The 17106-nt window shown below is 46.2% G+C and overlaps 16 non-coding genes and 33 pseudogenes across 16 annotated transcripts; all 49 read left to right on the top strand.

Moving 5' to 3' along the window:
- The first annotated feature begins 3 nt into the window (after positions 1-3).
- LOC136727846 (uncharacterized) lies at positions 4-122 on the top strand (annotated as a pseudogene).
- Positions 123-331: 209 nt separating this feature from the next.
- On the top strand, positions 332-450 carry LOC136728213 (5S ribosomal RNA). Its single transcript, XR_010808579.1, has one exon. It is a non-coding gene; the product is annotated as a 5S ribosomal RNA (ribosomal RNA).
- A 219-nt stretch (positions 451-669) lies between these two features.
- LOC136728571 (uncharacterized) lies at positions 670-788 on the top strand (annotated as a pseudogene).
- Positions 789-1003: 215 nt separating this feature from the next.
- Positions 1004-1122, top strand: LOC136728592 (5S ribosomal RNA). The gene has a single exon (XR_010808764.1). It is a non-coding gene; the product is annotated as a 5S ribosomal RNA (ribosomal RNA).
- Positions 1123-1337: 215 nt separating this feature from the next.
- Positions 1338-1456, top strand: LOC136727974 (uncharacterized; annotated as a pseudogene).
- A 224-nt stretch (positions 1457-1680) lies between these two features.
- On the top strand, positions 1681-1799 carry LOC136728575 (uncharacterized; annotated as a pseudogene).
- Positions 1800-2009: 210 nt separating this feature from the next.
- Positions 2010-2128, top strand: LOC136727797 (uncharacterized; annotated as a pseudogene).
- Positions 2129-2338: 210 nt separating this feature from the next.
- LOC136728714 (5S ribosomal RNA) lies at positions 2339-2457 on the top strand. The gene has a single exon (XR_010808775.1). It is a non-coding gene; the product is annotated as a 5S ribosomal RNA (ribosomal RNA).
- A 222-nt stretch (positions 2458-2679) lies between these two features.
- Positions 2680-2798, top strand: LOC136728420 (5S ribosomal RNA). Its single transcript, XR_010808748.1, has one exon. It is a non-coding gene; the product is annotated as a 5S ribosomal RNA (ribosomal RNA).
- A 221-nt stretch (positions 2799-3019) lies between these two features.
- On the top strand, positions 3020-3138 carry LOC136728711 (uncharacterized; annotated as a pseudogene).
- A 215-nt stretch (positions 3139-3353) lies between these two features.
- On the top strand, positions 3354-3472 carry LOC136728718 (uncharacterized; annotated as a pseudogene).
- A 210-nt stretch (positions 3473-3682) lies between these two features.
- Positions 3683-3801, top strand: LOC136727922 (uncharacterized; annotated as a pseudogene).
- A 227-nt stretch (positions 3802-4028) lies between these two features.
- On the top strand, positions 4029-4147 carry LOC136728328 (5S ribosomal RNA). Its single transcript, XR_010808683.1, has one exon. It is a non-coding gene; the product is annotated as a 5S ribosomal RNA (ribosomal RNA).
- Positions 4148-4372: 225 nt separating this feature from the next.
- Positions 4373-4491, top strand: LOC136728574 (uncharacterized; annotated as a pseudogene).
- A 210-nt stretch (positions 4492-4701) lies between these two features.
- Positions 4702-4820, top strand: LOC136727795 (uncharacterized; annotated as a pseudogene).
- A 210-nt stretch (positions 4821-5030) lies between these two features.
- On the top strand, positions 5031-5149 carry LOC136728702 (5S ribosomal RNA). Its single transcript, XR_010808774.1, has one exon. It is a non-coding gene; the product is annotated as a 5S ribosomal RNA (ribosomal RNA).
- A 221-nt stretch (positions 5150-5370) lies between these two features.
- On the top strand, positions 5371-5489 carry LOC136727970 (uncharacterized; annotated as a pseudogene).
- Positions 5490-5706: 217 nt separating this feature from the next.
- Positions 5707-5825, top strand: LOC136728408 (5S ribosomal RNA). Its single transcript, XR_010808747.1, has one exon. It is a non-coding gene; the product is annotated as a 5S ribosomal RNA (ribosomal RNA).
- A 221-nt stretch (positions 5826-6046) lies between these two features.
- LOC136727871 (uncharacterized) lies at positions 6047-6165 on the top strand (annotated as a pseudogene).
- A 219-nt stretch (positions 6166-6384) lies between these two features.
- On the top strand, positions 6385-6503 carry LOC136728063 (uncharacterized; annotated as a pseudogene).
- Positions 6504-6718: 215 nt separating this feature from the next.
- Positions 6719-6837, top strand: LOC136727918 (5S ribosomal RNA). Its single transcript, XR_010808552.1, has one exon. It is a non-coding gene; the product is annotated as a 5S ribosomal RNA (ribosomal RNA).
- A 216-nt stretch (positions 6838-7053) lies between these two features.
- On the top strand, positions 7054-7172 carry LOC136728696 (uncharacterized; annotated as a pseudogene).
- A 539-nt stretch (positions 7173-7711) lies between these two features.
- On the top strand, positions 7712-7830 carry LOC136728690 (5S ribosomal RNA). The gene has a single exon (XR_010808773.1). It is a non-coding gene; the product is annotated as a 5S ribosomal RNA (ribosomal RNA).
- Positions 7831-8051: 221 nt separating this feature from the next.
- LOC136727968 (uncharacterized) lies at positions 8052-8170 on the top strand (annotated as a pseudogene).
- Positions 8171-8387: 217 nt separating this feature from the next.
- On the top strand, positions 8388-8506 carry LOC136728396 (5S ribosomal RNA). Its single transcript, XR_010808745.1, has one exon. It is a non-coding gene; the product is annotated as a 5S ribosomal RNA (ribosomal RNA).
- Positions 8507-8727: 221 nt separating this feature from the next.
- On the top strand, positions 8728-8846 carry LOC136727759 (uncharacterized; annotated as a pseudogene).
- A 219-nt stretch (positions 8847-9065) lies between these two features.
- Positions 9066-9184, top strand: LOC136728062 (uncharacterized; annotated as a pseudogene).
- A 215-nt stretch (positions 9185-9399) lies between these two features.
- LOC136727905 (5S ribosomal RNA) lies at positions 9400-9518 on the top strand. Its single transcript, XR_010808550.1, has one exon. It is a non-coding gene; the product is annotated as a 5S ribosomal RNA (ribosomal RNA).
- Positions 9519-9734: 216 nt separating this feature from the next.
- Positions 9735-9853, top strand: LOC136728695 (uncharacterized; annotated as a pseudogene).
- Positions 9854-10392: 539 nt separating this feature from the next.
- Positions 10393-10511, top strand: LOC136727858 (uncharacterized; annotated as a pseudogene).
- Positions 10512-10720: 209 nt separating this feature from the next.
- LOC136727863 (uncharacterized) lies at positions 10721-10839 on the top strand (annotated as a pseudogene).
- Positions 10840-11053: 214 nt separating this feature from the next.
- LOC136728387 (5S ribosomal RNA) lies at positions 11054-11172 on the top strand. The gene has a single exon (XR_010808737.1). It is a non-coding gene; the product is annotated as a 5S ribosomal RNA (ribosomal RNA).
- A 215-nt stretch (positions 11173-11387) lies between these two features.
- Positions 11388-11506, top strand: LOC136728197 (uncharacterized; annotated as a pseudogene).
- A 221-nt stretch (positions 11507-11727) lies between these two features.
- LOC136728299 (5S ribosomal RNA) lies at positions 11728-11846 on the top strand. Its single transcript, XR_010808657.1, has one exon. It is a non-coding gene; the product is annotated as a 5S ribosomal RNA (ribosomal RNA).
- Positions 11847-12062: 216 nt separating this feature from the next.
- LOC136728189 (uncharacterized) lies at positions 12063-12181 on the top strand (annotated as a pseudogene).
- A 222-nt stretch (positions 12182-12403) lies between these two features.
- On the top strand, positions 12404-12522 carry LOC136728545 (uncharacterized; annotated as a pseudogene).
- A 220-nt stretch (positions 12523-12742) lies between these two features.
- On the top strand, positions 12743-12861 carry LOC136727955 (uncharacterized; annotated as a pseudogene).
- Positions 12862-13077: 216 nt separating this feature from the next.
- Positions 13078-13196, top strand: LOC136727996 (uncharacterized; annotated as a pseudogene).
- Positions 13197-13412: 216 nt separating this feature from the next.
- LOC136728516 (uncharacterized) lies at positions 13413-13531 on the top strand (annotated as a pseudogene).
- A 215-nt stretch (positions 13532-13746) lies between these two features.
- On the top strand, positions 13747-13865 carry LOC136728026 (uncharacterized; annotated as a pseudogene).
- Positions 13866-14089: 224 nt separating this feature from the next.
- LOC136728573 (uncharacterized) lies at positions 14090-14208 on the top strand (annotated as a pseudogene).
- Positions 14209-14418: 210 nt separating this feature from the next.
- Positions 14419-14537, top strand: LOC136727794 (uncharacterized; annotated as a pseudogene).
- A 210-nt stretch (positions 14538-14747) lies between these two features.
- LOC136728677 (5S ribosomal RNA) lies at positions 14748-14866 on the top strand. Its single transcript, XR_010808771.1, has one exon. It is a non-coding gene; the product is annotated as a 5S ribosomal RNA (ribosomal RNA).
- Positions 14867-15087: 221 nt separating this feature from the next.
- LOC136728384 (5S ribosomal RNA) lies at positions 15088-15206 on the top strand. The gene has a single exon (XR_010808734.1). It is a non-coding gene; the product is annotated as a 5S ribosomal RNA (ribosomal RNA).
- A 221-nt stretch (positions 15207-15427) lies between these two features.
- Positions 15428-15546, top strand: LOC136728710 (uncharacterized; annotated as a pseudogene).
- Positions 15547-15761: 215 nt separating this feature from the next.
- On the top strand, positions 15762-15880 carry LOC136728717 (uncharacterized; annotated as a pseudogene).
- A 210-nt stretch (positions 15881-16090) lies between these two features.
- On the top strand, positions 16091-16209 carry LOC136727921 (uncharacterized; annotated as a pseudogene).
- A 227-nt stretch (positions 16210-16436) lies between these two features.
- Positions 16437-16555, top strand: LOC136728327 (5S ribosomal RNA). The gene has a single exon (XR_010808682.1). It is a non-coding gene; the product is annotated as a 5S ribosomal RNA (ribosomal RNA).
- A 225-nt stretch (positions 16556-16780) lies between these two features.
- Positions 16781-16899, top strand: LOC136728572 (uncharacterized; annotated as a pseudogene).
- Positions 16900-17106: the final 207 nt, after the last annotated feature.

The raw sequence follows: 17106 nt of genomic DNA, 5'->3' as shown, positions 1-17106 counted from the left end.
TCGGCTTGCGGCCACACCATCCTGAACGCGCCCGATCTCGTCAGATCTCGGAAGCTAAACGGGGCAGGACCTGGTCAGTACATGAATGTGAGACCTCCTGGAAATACCTCGTGCTGCAAGCTTTTACGTCTCCTGGGTAACTTTATCGTAGCTCTTAATACTCTCTATCTGTCTGGAGGAGATTTAATTGAAGTATTGTACACGTACCCAGCTACTGTCAACACCCTTTGCTGCACTGATATTTTTCCATCCATTTTTTTTTTTTTTTTTTGCTGGAAGTTCCGTCAATACCCGCCAACCTTTAAGAGACATCATGCAGCCAGGCCTTTCGGCTTGTGGCCACACCGTCCTGAATGCGCCCGATCTCGTCAGATCTCGGAAGCTAAACGGGGCAGGGCCTGGTCAGTACTTGGATGGGAGACCTCCTAGAAATACCAGGTGCTGCAAGCTTTTTACGTCTCCTGGGTAACTTCATCGTAGCTCTTAATACTCTCTTTCTGTCTCCAGGAGATATAATTGAAGAATTGTACACGTACCCGGCTACTTTCAACACCCTTTCCTGCACTGATATTTTTCCCTCCATTTTTCTATTTTTTTTTTTTTTTTTTTGCTGGAAATTCCGTCAATACCCGCCAGCCTTTAAGAGACGTCATGCAGCCAGACATCTCGGCTTGCGGCCACACCGTCCTGAACGCGCCCGATCTCGTCAGATCTCGGAAGCTAAACGGGGCAGGACCTGTTCAGTACTTGAATGTGAGACCTCCTGGAAATACCTGGTGCTGCAAGCTTTTACGTCTCCTGGGTAACTTTATCGTAGCTCTTAATACTCTCTATCTGTCTGGAGGAGATATAATTGAAGTATTGTACACGTACCCAGCTACTGTCAACACCATTTGCTGCACTGATATTTTTCCATCCATTTTTCTTTTTTTTTTTTTTTTTTGCTGGAAGTTCCGTCAATACCCGCCAACCTTTAAGAGACATCATGTAGCCAGGCCTCTTGGCTTGCGGCCACACCGTCCTGAATGCGCCCGATCTCGTCAGATCTCGGAAGCTAAACGGGGCAGGGCCTGGTCAGTACTTGGATGGGAGACCTCCTAGAAATACCAGGTGCTGCAAGCTTTTTACGTCTCCTGGGTAACTTCATCGTAGCTCTTAATACTCTCTTTCTGTCTCCAGGAGATATAATTGAAGAATTGTACACGTACCCGGCTACTTTCAACACCCTTTGCTGCACTGGTATATTTCCCTCTATTTTTCTTTTTTTTTTTTTTTTTGCTGGCAGTTCTGTCAATACCCGCCAGCCTTTAAGAGACATCATGCAGCCAGGCATCTCGGCTTGCGGCCACACCATCCTGAACGCGCCCGATCTCGTCAGATCTCGGAAGCTAAACGGGGCAGGACCTGGTCAGTACATGATAGTGAGACCTCCTGGAAATACCTAGTGCTGCAAGCTTTTACGTCTCCTGGGTAACTTTATCGTAGCTCTTAATACTCTCTCTCTGTCTGGAGGAGATATAATTGAAGTATTGTACACGTACCCGGCTACTGTCAACACCCTTTGCTGCACTGATATTTTTCCATCCATTTTTCTTTTTTCTTTTTTTCTTTTATTTTTTTGCTGGAAGTTCCGTCAATACCCGCCAACCTTTAAGAGACATCATGCAGCCAGGGCTTTCGGCTTGTGGACACACCGTCCTGAATGCGCCCGATCTCGTCAGATCTCGGAAGCTAAACGGTGCAGGGCCTGGTCAGTACTTGGATGGGAGACCTCCTAGAAATACCAGGTGCTGCAAGCTTTTTACGTCTCCTGGGTAACTTCATCGTAGCTCTTAATACTCTCTTTCTGTCTCCAGGAGATATAATTGAAGAATTGTACACGTACCCGGCTACTTTCAACACCCTTTGCTGCACTGGTATATTTCCCTCTATTTTTCTTTTTTTTTTTTGCTGGCAGTTCCGTCAATACCCGCCAGCCTTTAAGAGACATCATGCAGCCAGACATCTCGGCTTGCGGCCACACCGTCCTGAACGCGCCCGATCTTGTCAGATCTCGGAAGCTAAACGGGGCAGGACCTGGTCAGTACTTAAATGTGAGACCTCCTGGAAATACCAGGTGCTGCCAGCTTTTTACGTCTCCTGGGGAACTTCATCGTAGCTCTTAATACTCTCTTTCTGTCTGGAGAAGATATAATTGAAGAATTGTACACGTACCCGGCTACTTTCAACACCCTTTGCTGCACTGGTATTTTTCCCTCTATTTTTCTTTTTTTTTTTTGCTGGCAGTTCCGTCAATACCCGCCAGCCTTTAAGAGACATCATGCAGCCAGGCATCTTGGCTTGCGGCCACACCATCCTGAACGCGCCCGATCTCGTCAGATCTCGGAAGCTAAACGGGGCAGGGCCTGGTCAGTACTTGGATGGGAGACCTCCTAGAAATACCAGGTGCTGCAAGCTTTTTACGTCTCCTGGGTAACTTCATCGTAGCTCTTAATACTCTCTATCTGTCCGGAGGAGATATAATTTTAGTATTGTACACGTACCCAGCTACTGTCAACACCCTTTGCTGCACTGATATTTTTCCATCCATTTTTTTTTTTTTTTTTTTTTTTTTTTTTTGCTTGAAGTTCTGTCAATACCCGCCAACCTTTAAGAGACATAATGCAGCCAGGCCTCTCGGCTTGCGGCCACACCGTCCTGAATGCGCCCGATCTCGTCAGATCTCGGAAGCTAAACGGGGCAGGGCCTGGTCAGTACTTGGATGGGAGACCTCCTAGAAATACCAGGTGCTGCAAGCCTTTTACGTCTCCTGGGTAACTTCATCGTAGCTCTTAATACTCTCTATCTGTCCAGAGGAGATATAATTTAAGTATTGTACACGTACCCAGCTACTGTCAACACCCTTTGCTGCACTGATATTTTTTCATCCATTTTTTTTTTTTAATTTTTTTTTTTTTTTGCTTGAAGTTCTGTCAATACCCGCCAACCTTTAAGAGACATCATGCAGCCAGGCATCTCGGCTTGCGGCCACACCATCCTGAACGTGCCCGATCTCGTCAGATCTCGGAAGCTAAACGGGGCAGGACCTGGTCAGTACATGAATGTGAGACCTCCTGGAAATACCTGGTGCTGCAAGCTTTTACGTCTCCTGGGTAACTTTATCGTAGCTCTTAATACTCTCTATCTGTCTGGAGGAGATATAATTGAAGTATTGTACACGTACCCAGCTACTGTCAACATCCTTTGCTGCACTGATATTTTTCCATCCATTTTTCTTTTTTTTTTTTTTTTCTGCTGGAAGTTCCGTCAATACCCGCCAACCTTTAAGAGACATAATGCAGCCAGGCCTCTCGGCTTGCGGCCACACCGTCCTGAATGCGTCAGATCTCGTCAGATCTCGGAAGCTAAACGGGGCAGGGCCTGGTCAGTACTTGGATGCGAGACCTCCTAGAAATACCAGGTGCTGCAAGCCTTTTACGTCTCCTGGGTAACTTCATCGTAGCTCTTAATACTCTCTTTCTGTCTCCAGGAGATATAATTGAAGAATTGTACACGTACTAGGCTACTTTCAACACCCTTTGCTGCACTGGTATATTTCCCTCTATTTTTCTTTTTTTTTTTTCCTGGCAGTTCCGTCAATACCCGCCAGCCTTTAAGAGACATCATGCAGCCAGGCGTCTCGGCTTGCGGCCACACCATCCTTAACTCGCCCGATCTCGTCAGATCTCGGAAGCTAAACGGGGCAGGACCTGGTCGGTACATGAATGTGAGACCTCCTGGAAATACCTGGTGCTGCAAGCTTTTACGTCTCCTGGGTAACTTTATCGTAGCTCTTAATACTCTCTATTTGTCTGGAGGAGATATAATTGAAGTATTGTACACGTACCCAGCTACTGTCAACATCCTTTGCTGCACTGATATTTTTCCATCCATTTTTCTTTTTTTTTTTTTTTTTTTTTTTTTTTTTTGCTGGCAGTTCCGTCAATACCCGCCAGCCTTTAAGAGACATCATGCAGCCAGGGCTTTCGGCTTGCGGCCACACCGTCCTGAACGCGCCCGATCTCGTCAGATCTCGGAAGCTAAACGGTGCAGGGCCTGGTCAGTACTTGGATGGGAGACCTCCTAGAAATACCAGGTGCTGCAAGCTTTTTACGTCTCCTGGGTAACTTCATCGTAACTCTTAATACTCTCTATCTGTCTGGAGGAGATATAATTGAAGTATTGTACACGTACCCAGCTACTGTCAACACCATTTGCTGCACTGATATTTTTCCATCCATTTTTCTTTTTTCTTTTTTTCTTTTATTTTTTTGCTGGAAGTTCCGTCAATACCCGCCAACCTTTAAGAGACATCATGCAGCCAGGGCTTTCGGCTTGTGGACACACCGTCCTGAATGCGCCCGATCTCGTCAGATCTCGGAAGCTAAACGGTGCAGGGCCTGGTCAGTACTTGGATGGGAGACCTCCTAGAAATACCAGGTGCTGCAAGCTTTTTACGTCTCCTGGGTAACTTCATCGTAGCTCTTAATACTCTCTTTCTGTCTCCAGGAGATATAATTGAAGAATTGTACACGTACCCGGCTACTTTCAACACCCTTTGCTGCACTGGTATATTTCCCTCTATTTTTCTTTTTTTTTTTTGCTGGCAGTTCCGTCAATACCCGCCAGCCTTTAAGAGACATCATGCAGCCAGACATCTCGGCTTGCGGCCACACCGTCCTGAACGCGCCCGATCTTGTCAGATCTCGGAAGCTAAACGGGGCAGGACCTGGTCAGTACTTAAATGTGAGACCTCCTGGAAATACCAGGTGCTGCCAGCTTTTTACGTCTCCTGGGGAACTTCATCGTAGCTCTTAATACTCTCTTTCTGTCTGGAGAAGATATAATTGAAGAATTGTACACGTACCCGGCTACTTTCAACACCCTTTGCTGCACTGGTATTTTTCCCTCTATTTTTCTTTTTTTTTTTTGCTGGCAGTTCCGTCAATACCCGCCAGCCTTTAAGAGACATCATGCAGCCAGGCATCTTGGCTTGCGGCCACACCATCCTGAACGCGCCCGATCTCGTCAGATCTCGGAAGCTAAACGGGGCAGGGCCTGGTCAGTACTTGGATGGGAGACCTCCTAGAAATACCAGGTGCTGCAAGCTTTTTACGTCTCCTGGGTAACTTCATCGTAGCTCTTAATACTCTCTATCTGTCCGGAGGAGATATAATTTAAGTATTGTACACGTACCCAGCTACTGTCAACACCCTTTGCTGCACTGATATTTTTCCATCCATTTTTTTTTTTTTTTTTTTTTTTTTTTTTGCTTGAAGTTCTGTCAATACCCGCCAACCTTTAGGAGACATCATGCAGCCAGGCGTCTCGGCTTGCGGCCACACCATCCTGAACTCGCCCGATCTCGTCAGATCTTGGAAGCTAAACGGGGCAGGACCTGGTCGGTACATGAATGTGAGACCTCCTGGAAATACCTGGTGCTGCAAGCTTTTACGTCTCCTGGGTAACTTTATCGTAGCTCTTAATACTCTCTATCTGTCTGGATGGAGATATAATTGAAGTATTGTACACGTACCCAGCTACTGTCAACACCCTTTGCTGCACTGATATTTTTCCATCCATTTTTCTTTTTTTTTTTTTTTTTCTGCTGGAAGTTCCGTCAATACCCGCCAACCTTTAAGAGACATAATGCAGCCAGGCCTCTGGGCTTGCGGCCACACCGTCCTGAATGCGCCCGATCTCGTCAGATCTCGGAAGCTAAACGGGGCAGGGCCTGGTCAGTACTTGGATGGGAGACCTCCTAGAAATACCAGGTGCTGCAAGCCTTTTACGTCTCCTGGGTAACTTCATCGTAGCTCTTAATACTCTCTATCTGTCCAGAGGAGATATAATTTAAGTATTGTACACGTACCCAGCTACTGTCAACACCCTTTGCTGCACTGATATTTTTCCATCCATTTTTTTTTTTTTATTTTATTTTTTTTTTGCTTGAAGTTCTGTCAATACCCGCCAACCTTTAAGAGACATCATGCAGCCAGGCATCTCGGCTTGCGGCCACACCATCCTGAACGTGCCCGATCTCGTCAGATCTCGGAAGCTAAACGGGGCAGGACCTGGTCAGTACATGACTGTGAGACCTCCTGGAAATACCTGGTGCTGCAATCTTTTACGTCTCCTGGGTAACTTTATCGTAGCTCTTAATACTCTCTATCTGTCTGGAGGAGATATAATTGAAGTATTGTACACGTACCCAGCTACTGTCAACATCCTTTGCTGCACTGATATTTTTCCCTCCATTTTTCTATTTTTTTTTTATTTTTTTTTGCTGGAAGTTCCGTCAATACCCGCCAACCTTTAAGAGACATCATGCAGCCAGGCCTTTCGGCTTGCGGCCACACCATCCTTAACTCGCCCGATCTCGTCAGATCTTGGAAGCTAAACGGGGAAGGACCTGGTCGGTACATGAATGTGAGACCTCCTGGAAATACCTGGTGCTGCAAGCTTTTACGTCTCCTGGGTAACTTTATCGTAGCTCTTAATACTCTCTATCTGTCTGGAGGAGATATATTTGAAGTATTGTACACGTACCCAGCTACTGTCAACACCCTTTGCTGCACTGATATTTTTCCATCCATTTTTCTTTTTTTTTTTTTTTTTTGCTGGAAGTTCCGTCAATACCCGCCAACCTTTAAGAGACATCATGCAGCCAGGCCTCTCGGCTTGCGGCCACACCGTCCTGATTGCGCCCGATCTCGTCAGATCTCGGAAGCTAAACGGGGCAGGGCCTGGTCAGTACTTGGATGGGAGACCTCCTAGAAATACCAGGTGCTGCAAGCCTTTTACGTCTCCTGGGTAACTTCATCGTAGCTCTTAATACTCTCTTTCTGTCTCCAGGAGATATAATTGAAGAATTGTACACGTACTAGGCTACTTTCAACACCCTTTGCTGCACTGATATTTTTCCCTCCATTTTTCTTTTTATTTTATTTTTTTGCTGGAAGTTCCGTCAATATCCGCCAGCCTTTAAGAGACATCATGCAGCCAGGCCTCTTGGCTTGTAGTCACACCGTCCTGAACGCGCCCGATCATATCAGATTTCGGAAGCTAAACGGGGCAGGGCCTGGTCAGTACTTGGATGTGTGACCTCCTGGAAATACCAGGTGCTGCAAGCTTTTTACTTCTCCTGGGTAACTTCATCGTAGCTCTTAATACTCTCTTTCTGTCTCCAGGAGATATAATTGAAGAATTGTACACGTACTAGGCTACTTTCAACACCCTTTGCTGCACTGGTATATTTCCCTCAATTTTTTTTTTTTTTTTTTGCTGGACGTTCCGTCAATACCCGCCAGCCTTTAAGAGACATCATGCAACCAGGCCTCTCGGTTTGCGGACACACAGTCCTGAACCCGCCCGATCTCGGAAGATCTCGGAAACTAAATGGGGCAGGGCCTGGTCAGTACTTGGATGGGAGACCTTCTGGAAATACCAGGTGCTGCCAGCTTTTTACGTCTCCTGGGGAACTTCATCGTAGCTCTTAATACTCTCTTTCTGTCTGGAGAAGATATAATTGAAGAATTGTACACGTACCCGGCTACTTTCAACACCCTTTGCTGCACTGGTATTTTTCCCTCTATTTTTCTTTTTTTTTTTTGCTGGCAGTTCCGTCAATACCCGCCAGCCTTTAAGAGACATCATGCAGCCAGGCATCTTGGCTTGCGGCCACACCATCCTGAACGCGCCCGATCTCGTCAGATCTCGGAAGCTAAACGGGGCAGGGCCTGGTCAGTACTTGGATGGGAGACCTCCTAGAAATACCAGGTGCTGCAAGCTTTTTACGTCTCCTGGGTAACTTCATCGTAGCTCTTAATACTCTCTATCTGTCCGGAGGAGATATAATTTAAGTATTGTACACGTACCCAGCTACTGTCAACACCCTTTGCTGCACTGATATTTTTCCATCCATTTTTTTTTTTTTTTTTTTTTTTTTTTTTGCTTGAAGTTCTGTCAATACCCGCCAACCTTTAAGAGACATCATGCAGCCAGGCGTCTCGGCTTGCGGCCACACCATCCTGAACTCGCCCGATCTCGTCAGATCTTGGAAGCTAAACGGGGCAGGACCTGGTCGGTACATGAATGTGAGACCTCCTGGAAATACCTGGTGCTGCAAGCTTTTACGTCTCCTGGGTAACTTTATCGTAGCTCTTAATACTCTCTATCTGTCTGGATGGAGATATAATTGAAGTATTGTACACGTACCCAGCTACTGTCAACACCCTTTGCTGCACTGATATTTTTCCATCCATTTTTCTTTTTTTTTTTTTTTTTCTGCTGGAAGTTCCGTCAATACCCGCCAACCTTTAAGAGACATAATGCAGCCAGGCCTCTGGGCTTGCGGCCACACCGTCCTGAATGCGCCCGATCTCGTCAGATCTCGGAAGCTAAACGGGGCAGGGCCTGGTCAGTACTTGGATGGGAGACCTCCTAGAAATACCAGGTGCTGCAAGCCTTTTACGTCTCCTGGGTAACTTCATCGTAGCTCTTAATACTCTCTATCTGTCCAGAGGAGATATAATTTAAGTATTGTACACGTACCCAGCTACTGTCAACACCCTTTGCTGCACTGATATTTTTCCATCCATTTTTTTTTTTTTATTTTTTTTTTTTTTTGCTTGAAGTTCTGTCAATACCCGCCAACCTTTAAGAGACATCATGCAGCCAGGCATCTCGGCTTGCGGCCACACCATCCTGAACGTGCCCGATCTCGTCAGATCTCGGAAGCTAAACGGGGCAGGACCTGGTCAGTACATGACTGTGAGACCTCCTGGAAATACCTGGTGCTGCAAGCTTTTACGTCTCCTGGGTAACTTTATCGTAGCTCTTAATACTCTCTATCTGTCTGGAGGAGATATAATTGAAGTATTGTACACGTACCCAGCTACTGTCAACATCCTTTGCTGCACTGATATTTTTCCCTCCATTTTTCTATTTTTTTTTTATTTTTTTTTGCTGGAAGTTCCGTCAATACCCGCCAACCTTTAAGAGACATCATGCAGCCAGGCCTTTCGGCTTGCGGCCACACCATCCTTAACTCGCCCGATCTCGTCAGATCTTGGAAGCTAAACGGGGAAGGACCTGGTCGGTACATGAATGTGAGACCTCCTGGAAATACCTGGTGCTGCAAGCTTTTACGTCTCCTGGGTAACTTTATCGTAGCTCTTAATACTCTCTATCTGTCTGGAGGAGATATATTTGAAGTATTGTACACGTACCCAGCTACTGTCAACACCCTTTGCTGCACTGATATTTTTCCATCCATTTTTCTTTTTTTTTTTTTTTTTTGCTGGAAGTTCCGTCAATACCCGCCAACCTTTAAGAGACATCATGCAGCCAGGCCTCTCGGCTTGCGGCCACACCGTCCTGATTGCGCCCGATCTCGTCAGATCTCGGAAGCTAAACGGGGCAGGGCCTGGTCAGTACTTGGATGGGAGACCTCCTAGAAATACCAGGTGCTGCAAGCCTTTTACGTCTCCTGGGTAACTTCATCGTAGCTCTTAATACTCTCTTTCTGTCTCCAGGAGATATAATTGAAGAATTGTACACGTACTAGGCTACTTTCAACACCCTTTGCTGCACTGATATTTTTCCCTCCATTTTTCTTTTTATTTTATTTTTTTGCTGGAAGTTCCGTCAATATCCGCCAGCCTTTAAGAGACATCATGCAGCCAGGCCTCTTGGCTTGTAGTCACACCGTCCTGAACGCGCCCGATCATATCAGATTTCGGAAGCTAAACGGGGCAGGGCCTGGTCAGTACTTGGATGTGTGACCTCCTGGAAATACCAGGTGCTGCAAGCTTTTTACTTCTCCTGGGTAACTTCATCGTAGCTCTTAATACTCTCTTTCTGTCTCCAGGAGATATAATTGAAGAATTGTACACGTACTAGGCTACTTTCAACACCCTTTGCTGCACTGGTATATTTCCCTCAATTTTTTTTTTTTTTTTTTGCTGGACGTTCCGTCAATACCCGCCAGCCTTTAAGAGACATCATGCAACCAGGCCTCTCGGTTTGCGGACACACAGTCCTGAACCCGCCCGATCTCGGAAGATCTCGGAAACTAAATGGGGCAGGGCCTGGTCAGTACTTGGATGGGAGACCTTCTGGAAATACCAGGTGCTGCCAGCTTTTTACGTCTCCTGGGGAACTTCATCGTAGCTCTTAATACTCTCTTTCTGTCTGGAGAATATATAATTGAAGAATTGTACACGTACCCGGCTACTTTCAACACCCTTTGCTGCACTGGTATTTTTCCCTCTATTTTTCTTTTTTTTTTTGGCTGGCAGTTCCGTCAATACCCGCCAGCCTTTAAGAGACATCATGCAGCCAGGCATCTCGGCTTGCAGCCACACCATCCTGAACGCGCCCGATCTCGTCAGATCTCGGAAGCTAAACGGGGCAGGACCTGGTCAGTACATGAATGTGAGACCTCCTGGAAATACCTCGTGCTGCAAGCTTTTACGTCTCCTGGGTAACTTTATCGTAGCTCTTAATACTCTCTATCTGTCTGGAGGAGATTTAATTGAAGTATTGTACACGTACCCAGCTACTGTCAACACCCTTTGCTGCACTGATATTTTTCCATCCATTTTTTTTTTTTTTTTTTGCTGGAAGTTCCGTCAATACCCGCCAACCTTTAAGAGACATCATGCAGCCAGGACTTTCGGCTTGCGGCCACACCATCCTGAACTCGCCCGATCTCGTCAGATCTTGGAAGCTAAACGGGGCAGGACCTGGTCAGTACATGAATGTGAGACCTCCTGGAAATACCTGGTGCTGCAAGCTTTCACGTCTCCTGGGTAACTTTATCGTAGCTCTTAATACTCTCTATCTGTCTGGAGGAGATATAATTGAAGTATTGTACACGTACCCAGCTACTGTCAACACCCTTTGCTGCACTGATATTTTTCCATCCATTTTTCTTTTTTTTTTTTTTTTTGCTGGAAGTTCCGTCAATACCCGCCAGCCTTTAAGAGACATCATGCAGCCAGACATCTCGGCTTGCGGCCACACCGTCCTGAACGCACCCGATCTCGTCAGATCTCGGAAGCTAAACGGGGCAGGACCTGGTCAGTACTTGAATGTGAGACCTCCTGGAAATACCTGGTGCTGCAAGCTTTTACGTCTCCTGGGTAACTTTATCGTAGCTCTTAATACTCTCTATCTGTCTGGAGGAGATATAATTGAAGAATTGTACACGTACCCAGCTACTGTCAACACCATTTGCTGCACTGATATTTTTCCCTCCATTTTTCTTTTTTCTTTTGTTTTTTGCTGGAAGTTCCATCAATACCCTCCAGCCTTTAAGACACATCATGCAGCCAGGCCTCTTGGCTTGAGGCCACACCGTCCTGAAGACGCAAGATCTCGTCAGATCTCGGAAGAGAAACTAGGCAGGGCCTGGTCAGTAATTGGATGGGTGACCTCCTGGAAATACCAGGTGCTGAAAGCTTTTTACATCTCCTGGGTAACTTCAGAGTAGCTCTTAATACTCTCATTCAGTCTGGAGGAGATATAATTGAAGAATTGTACATGTACCCGGCTACTTTCAACACCCTGTCCTGCACTGATATTTTTCCCTCCATTTTTCTATTTATTTATTTTTTATTTTTTGCTGGAAGTTCCGTCAATACCCGCCAGCCTTTAAGAGACATCATGCAGCCCGGCCTCTTGGCTTGCGGCCACACCGTCCTGAACACGCCCGATCTCGTCAGATCTCGGAAGCCAAACGGGGCAGGGCCTGGTCAGTACTTGGATGGGAGACCTCCTGGAAATACCAGGTGCTGCATGCTTTTTACGTCTCCTGGGAAACTTCATCGTAGCTCTTAATACTCTCTATCTGTCTGGAGGAGATATAATTGAAGTATTGTACACGTACCCGGCTACTTTCAACAGCCTTTGCTGCACTGATATTTTTCCCTCCATTTTTCTTTTTTCTTTTTTTTTTTGCTGGAAGTTCCGTCAATACCCGCCAGCCTTAAAAAGACATCATGCAGCCGGGCCTCTCGGCTTTTGGCCACACCGTCCTGAATGCGCATGATATCGTCAGATCTCGGAAGCTAAACGGGGCAGGACCTGGTCAGTACTTGAATGTGAGACCTCCTGGAAATACCAGGTGCTGCAAGCTTTTACGTCTCCTGGGTAACTTTATCGTAGCTCTTAATACTCTCTTTCAGTCTGCAGGAGATATAATTGAAGAATTGTACACGTACCCGGCTACTTTCAACACCCTTTCCTGCACTGATTTTTTTCCCTCCATTTTTCTTTTTTTTTTTTTTTTTTTTTATTTGCTGGAAGTTCCGTCAATACCCGCCAGCCTTTAAGAGACATCATGCAGCCAGGCCTCTCGGCTTGCGGCCACACCGTCCTGAACGCGCCCCATCTCGTCAGCTCTCGGAAGCTAAACTGGGCAGGGCCTGGTCAGTACTTGGATGGGTGACCTCCTGGAAATACCAGGTGCTGCAAGCTTTTATCGTCACTTGGGTAACTTCATCGTAGCTCTTAATACTCTCTTTCTGTCTGGAGGAGATATAATTGAAGTATTGTACACGTACCCGGCTACTTTCAACACCCTTTCCTGCACTGATATTTTTCTCTCCATTTTTCTATTTTTTTTTTATTTTTTTTTCTTGGATGTTCCGTCAATACCCGCCAGCCTTTTAGAGACATCATGCAGCCAGGCCTCTTGGCTTTCGGCCACACCGTCATGAACGCGCCCGATCTCGTCAGATCTCGGAAGCTAAATGGGGCAGGGCCTGGTCAGTACTTCGATGGGTGACCTCCTGGAAATACAAGGTGCTGCAAGATTTTTACGTCTCCTGGGAAACTTCATCGTAGCTCTTTATACTCTCTTTCTGTCTGGAGGAGATATAATTGAAGAATTGTACACGTACCCGGCTACTTTCAAAACCCTTTGCTGCACTGATTTGTTTCTCTCCATTTTTCTTTTTTCTTATTTTTTTTGCTGGAAGTTCCGTCAATACCCGCCAGCCTTTAAGAGACATCATACAGCCAGGCCTCTTGGTTTGCGGCCACACCGTCCTGAACGCGCCCAATCTCATCAGATCTCGGAAGCTAAACGGGGCAGTGTCTATTCTGTACTTGGATGGGAGACCTCCTGGAAATACCAGGTGCTGCAAGCTTCTTACGTCTCCTGGGTAACTTCATCATAGCTCTTAATACTCTCTTTCTGTCTGGAGGAGATATAATTGAAGAATTGTACACGTACCCGGCTACTTTCAACTCCCTTTGCTGCACTGATATTTTTCCCTCCATTTTTCTTTTTTCTTCTTTATTTTGCTGGAAGTTCTGTCAATATCCTCCAGCCTTTAAGAGACATCATGCAGCCAGGCATCTCGGCTTGTGGCCACACCATCCTGAATGCGCACGATCTCGTCAGATCTCGGAAGCTAAACGGGGCAGGGCCTGGTCAGTACTTAGATGGGAGACCTCCTGGAGATACCAGGTGCTGCAAGCTTTTTACATCACTTGGGTAACTTCATCGTAGCTCTTCATACTCGCTTTCTGTCTGGAGGAGATATAATTGAAGTATTGTACACGTACCCAGCTACATTTAACACCCTTTGCTGCACTGATATTTTTCCCTCCATTTTTCTTATTTCTTTTTTTTTTGCTGGAACTTCCGTCAATACCCGCCAGCCTTTAAGAGACTTCATACATCCAGGCCTCTAGGTTTGCGGCCACACCGTCCTGAACGCGCCCGATCTCGTCAGATCTCGGAAGCTAAACGGGGCAGGACCTGGTCAGTACATGATAGTGAGACCTCCTGGAAATACCTAGTGCTGCAAGCTTTTACGTCTCCTGGGTAACTTTATCGTAGCTCTTAATACTCTCTCTCTGTCTGGAGGAGATATAATTGAAGTATTGTACACGTACCCGGCTACTGTCAACACCCTTTGCTGCACTGATATTTTTCCATCCATTTTTCTTTTTTCTTTTTTTCTTTTATTTTTTTGCTGGAAGTTCCGTCAATACCCGCCAACCTTTAAGAGACATCATGCAGCCAGGGCTTTCGGCTTGTGGACACACCGTCCTGAATGCGCCCGATCTCGTCAGATCTCGGAAGCTAAACGGTGCAGGGCCTGGTCAGTACTTGGATGGGAGACCTCCTAGAAATACCAGGTGCTGCAAGCTTTTTACGTCTCCTGGGTAACTTCATCGTAGCTCTTAATACTCTCTTTCTGTCTCCAGGAGATATAATTGAAGAATTGTACACGTACCCGGCTACTTTCAACACCCTTTGCTGCACTGGTATATTTCCCTCTATTTTTCTTTTTTTTTTTTGCTGGCAGTTCCGTCAATACCCGCCAGCCTTTAAGAGACATCATGCAGCCAGACATCTCGGCTTGCGGCCACACCGTCCTGAACGCGCCCGATCTTGTCAGATCTCGGAAGCTAAACGGGGCAGGACCTGGTCAGTACTTAAATGTGAGACCTCCTGGAAATACCAGGTGCTGCCAGCTTTTTACGTCTCCTGGGGAACTTCATCGTAGCTCTTAATACTCTCTTTCTGTCTGGAGAAGATATAATTGAAGAATTGTACACGTACCCGGCTACTTTCAACACCCTTTGCTGCACTGGTATTTTTCCCTCTATTTTTCTTTTTTTTTTTTGCTGGCAGTTCCGTCAATACCCGCCAGCCTTTAAGAGACATCATGCAGCCAGGCATCTTGGCTTGCGGCCACACCATCCTGAACGCGCCCGATCTCGTCAGATCTCGGAAGCTAAACGGGGCAGGGCCTGGTCAGTACTTGGATGGGAGACCTCCTAGAAATACCAGGTGCTGCAAGCTTTTTACGTCTCCTGGGTAACTTCATCGTAGCTCTTAATACTCTCTATCTGTCCGGAGGAGATATAATTTTAGTATTGTACACGTACCCAGCTACTGTCAACACCCTTTGCTGCACTGATATTTTTCCATCCATTTTTTTTTTTTTTTTTTTTTTTTTTTTTGCTTGAAGTTCTGTCAATACCCGCCAACCTTTAAGAGACATAATGCAGCCAGGCCTCTCGGCTTGCGGCCACACCGTCCTGAATGCGCCCGATCTCGTCAGATCTCGGAAGCTAAACGGGGCAGGGCCTGGTCAGTACTTGGATGGGAGACCTCCTAGAAATACCAGGTGCTGCAAGCCTTTTACGTCTCCTGGGTAACTTCATCGTAGCTCTTAATACTCTCTATCTGTCCAGAGGAGATATAATTTAAGTATTGTACACGTACCCAGCTACTGTCAACACCCTTTGCTGCACTGATATTTTTTCATCCATTTTTTTTTTTTAATTTTTTTTTTTTTTTGCTTGAAGTTCTGTCAATACCCGCCAACCTTTAAGAGACATCATGCAGCCAGGCATCTCGGCTTGCGGCCACACCATCCTGAACGTGCCCGATCTCGTCAGATCTCGGAAGCTAAACGGGGCAGGACCTGGTCAGTACATGAATGTGAGACCTCCTGGAAATACCTGGTGCTGCAAGCTTTTACGTCTCCTGGGTAACTTTATCGTAGCTCTTAATACTCTCTATCTGTCTGGAGGAGATATAATTGAAGTATTGTACACGTACCCAGCTACTGTCAACATCCTTTGCTGCACTGATATTTTTCCATCCATTTTTCTTTTTTTTTTTTTTTTCTGCTGGAAGTTCCGTCAATACCCGCCAACCTTTAAGAGACATAATGCAGCCAGGCCTCTCGGCTTGCGGCCACACCGTCCTGAATGCGTCAGATCTCGTCAGATCTCGGAAGCTAAACGGGGCAGGGCCTGGTCAGTACTTGGATGCGAGACCTCCTAGAAATACCAGGTGCTGCAAGCCTTTTACGTCTCCTGGGTAACTTCATCGTAGCTCTTAATACTCTCTTTCTGTCTCCAGGAGATATAATTGAAGAATTGTACACGTACTAGGCTACTTTCAACACCCTTTGCTGCACTGGTATATTTCCCTCTATTTTTCTTTTTTTTTTTTCCTGGCAGTTCCGTCAATACCCGCCAGCCTTTAAGAGACATCATGCAGCCAGGCGTCTCGGCTTGCGGCCACACCATCCTTAACTCGCCCGATCTCGTCAGATCTCGGAAGCTAAACGGGGCAGGACCTGGTCGGTACATGAATGTGAGACCTCCTGGAAATACCTGGTGCTGCAAGCTTTTACGTCTCCTGGGTAACTTTATCGTAGCTCTTAATACTCTCTATTTGTCTGGAGGAGATATAATTGAAGTATTGTACACGTACCCAGCTACTGTCAACATCCTTTGCTGCACTGATATTTTTCCATCCATTTTTCTTTTTTTTTTTTTTTTTTTTTTTTTTTTTTGCTGGCAGTTCCGTCAATACCCGCCAGCCTTTAAGAGACATCATGCAGCCAGGGCTTTCGGCTTGCGGCCACACCGTCCTGAACGCGCCCGATCTCGTCAGATCTCGGAAGCTAAACGGTGCAGGGCCTGGTCAGTACTTGGATGGGAGACCTCCTAGAAATACCAGGTGCTGCAAGCTTTTTACGTCTCCTGGGTAACTTCATCGTAACTCTTAATACTCTCTATCTGTCTGGAGGAGATATAATTGAAGTATTGTACACGTACCCAGCTACTGTCAACACCATTTGCTGCACTGATATTTTTCCATCCATTTTTCTTTTTTCTTTTTTTCTTTTATTTTTTTGCTGGAAGTTCCGTCAATAGCCGCCAACCTTTAAGAGACATCATGCAGCCAGGGCTTTCGGCTTGTGGACACACCGTCCTGAATGCGCCCGATCTCGTCAGATCTCGGAAGCTAAACGGTGCAGGGCCTGGTCAGTACTTGGATGGGAGACCTCCTAGAAATACCAGGTGCTGCAAGCTTTTTACGTCTCCTGGGTAACTTCATCGTAGCTCTTAATACTCTCTTTCTGTCTCCAGGAGATATAATTGAAGAATTGTACACGTACCCGGCTACTTTCAACACCCTTTGCTGCACTGGTATATTTCCCTCTATTTTTCTTTTTTTTTTTTGCTGGCAGTTCCGTCAATACCCGCCAGCCTTTAAGAGACATCATGCAGCCAGACATC

The sequence above is a fragment of the Amia ocellicauda genome, unplaced genomic scaffold, assembly GCF_036373705.1.
Source record: "Amia ocellicauda isolate fAmiCal2 unplaced genomic scaffold, fAmiCal2.hap1 HAP1_SCAFFOLD_29, whole genome shotgun sequence".
Lineage (NCBI taxonomy): Eukaryota > Metazoa > Chordata > Actinopteri > Amiiformes > Amiidae > Amia > Amia ocellicauda.
This window is presented reverse-complemented; position numbering and strand designations above follow the sequence as displayed.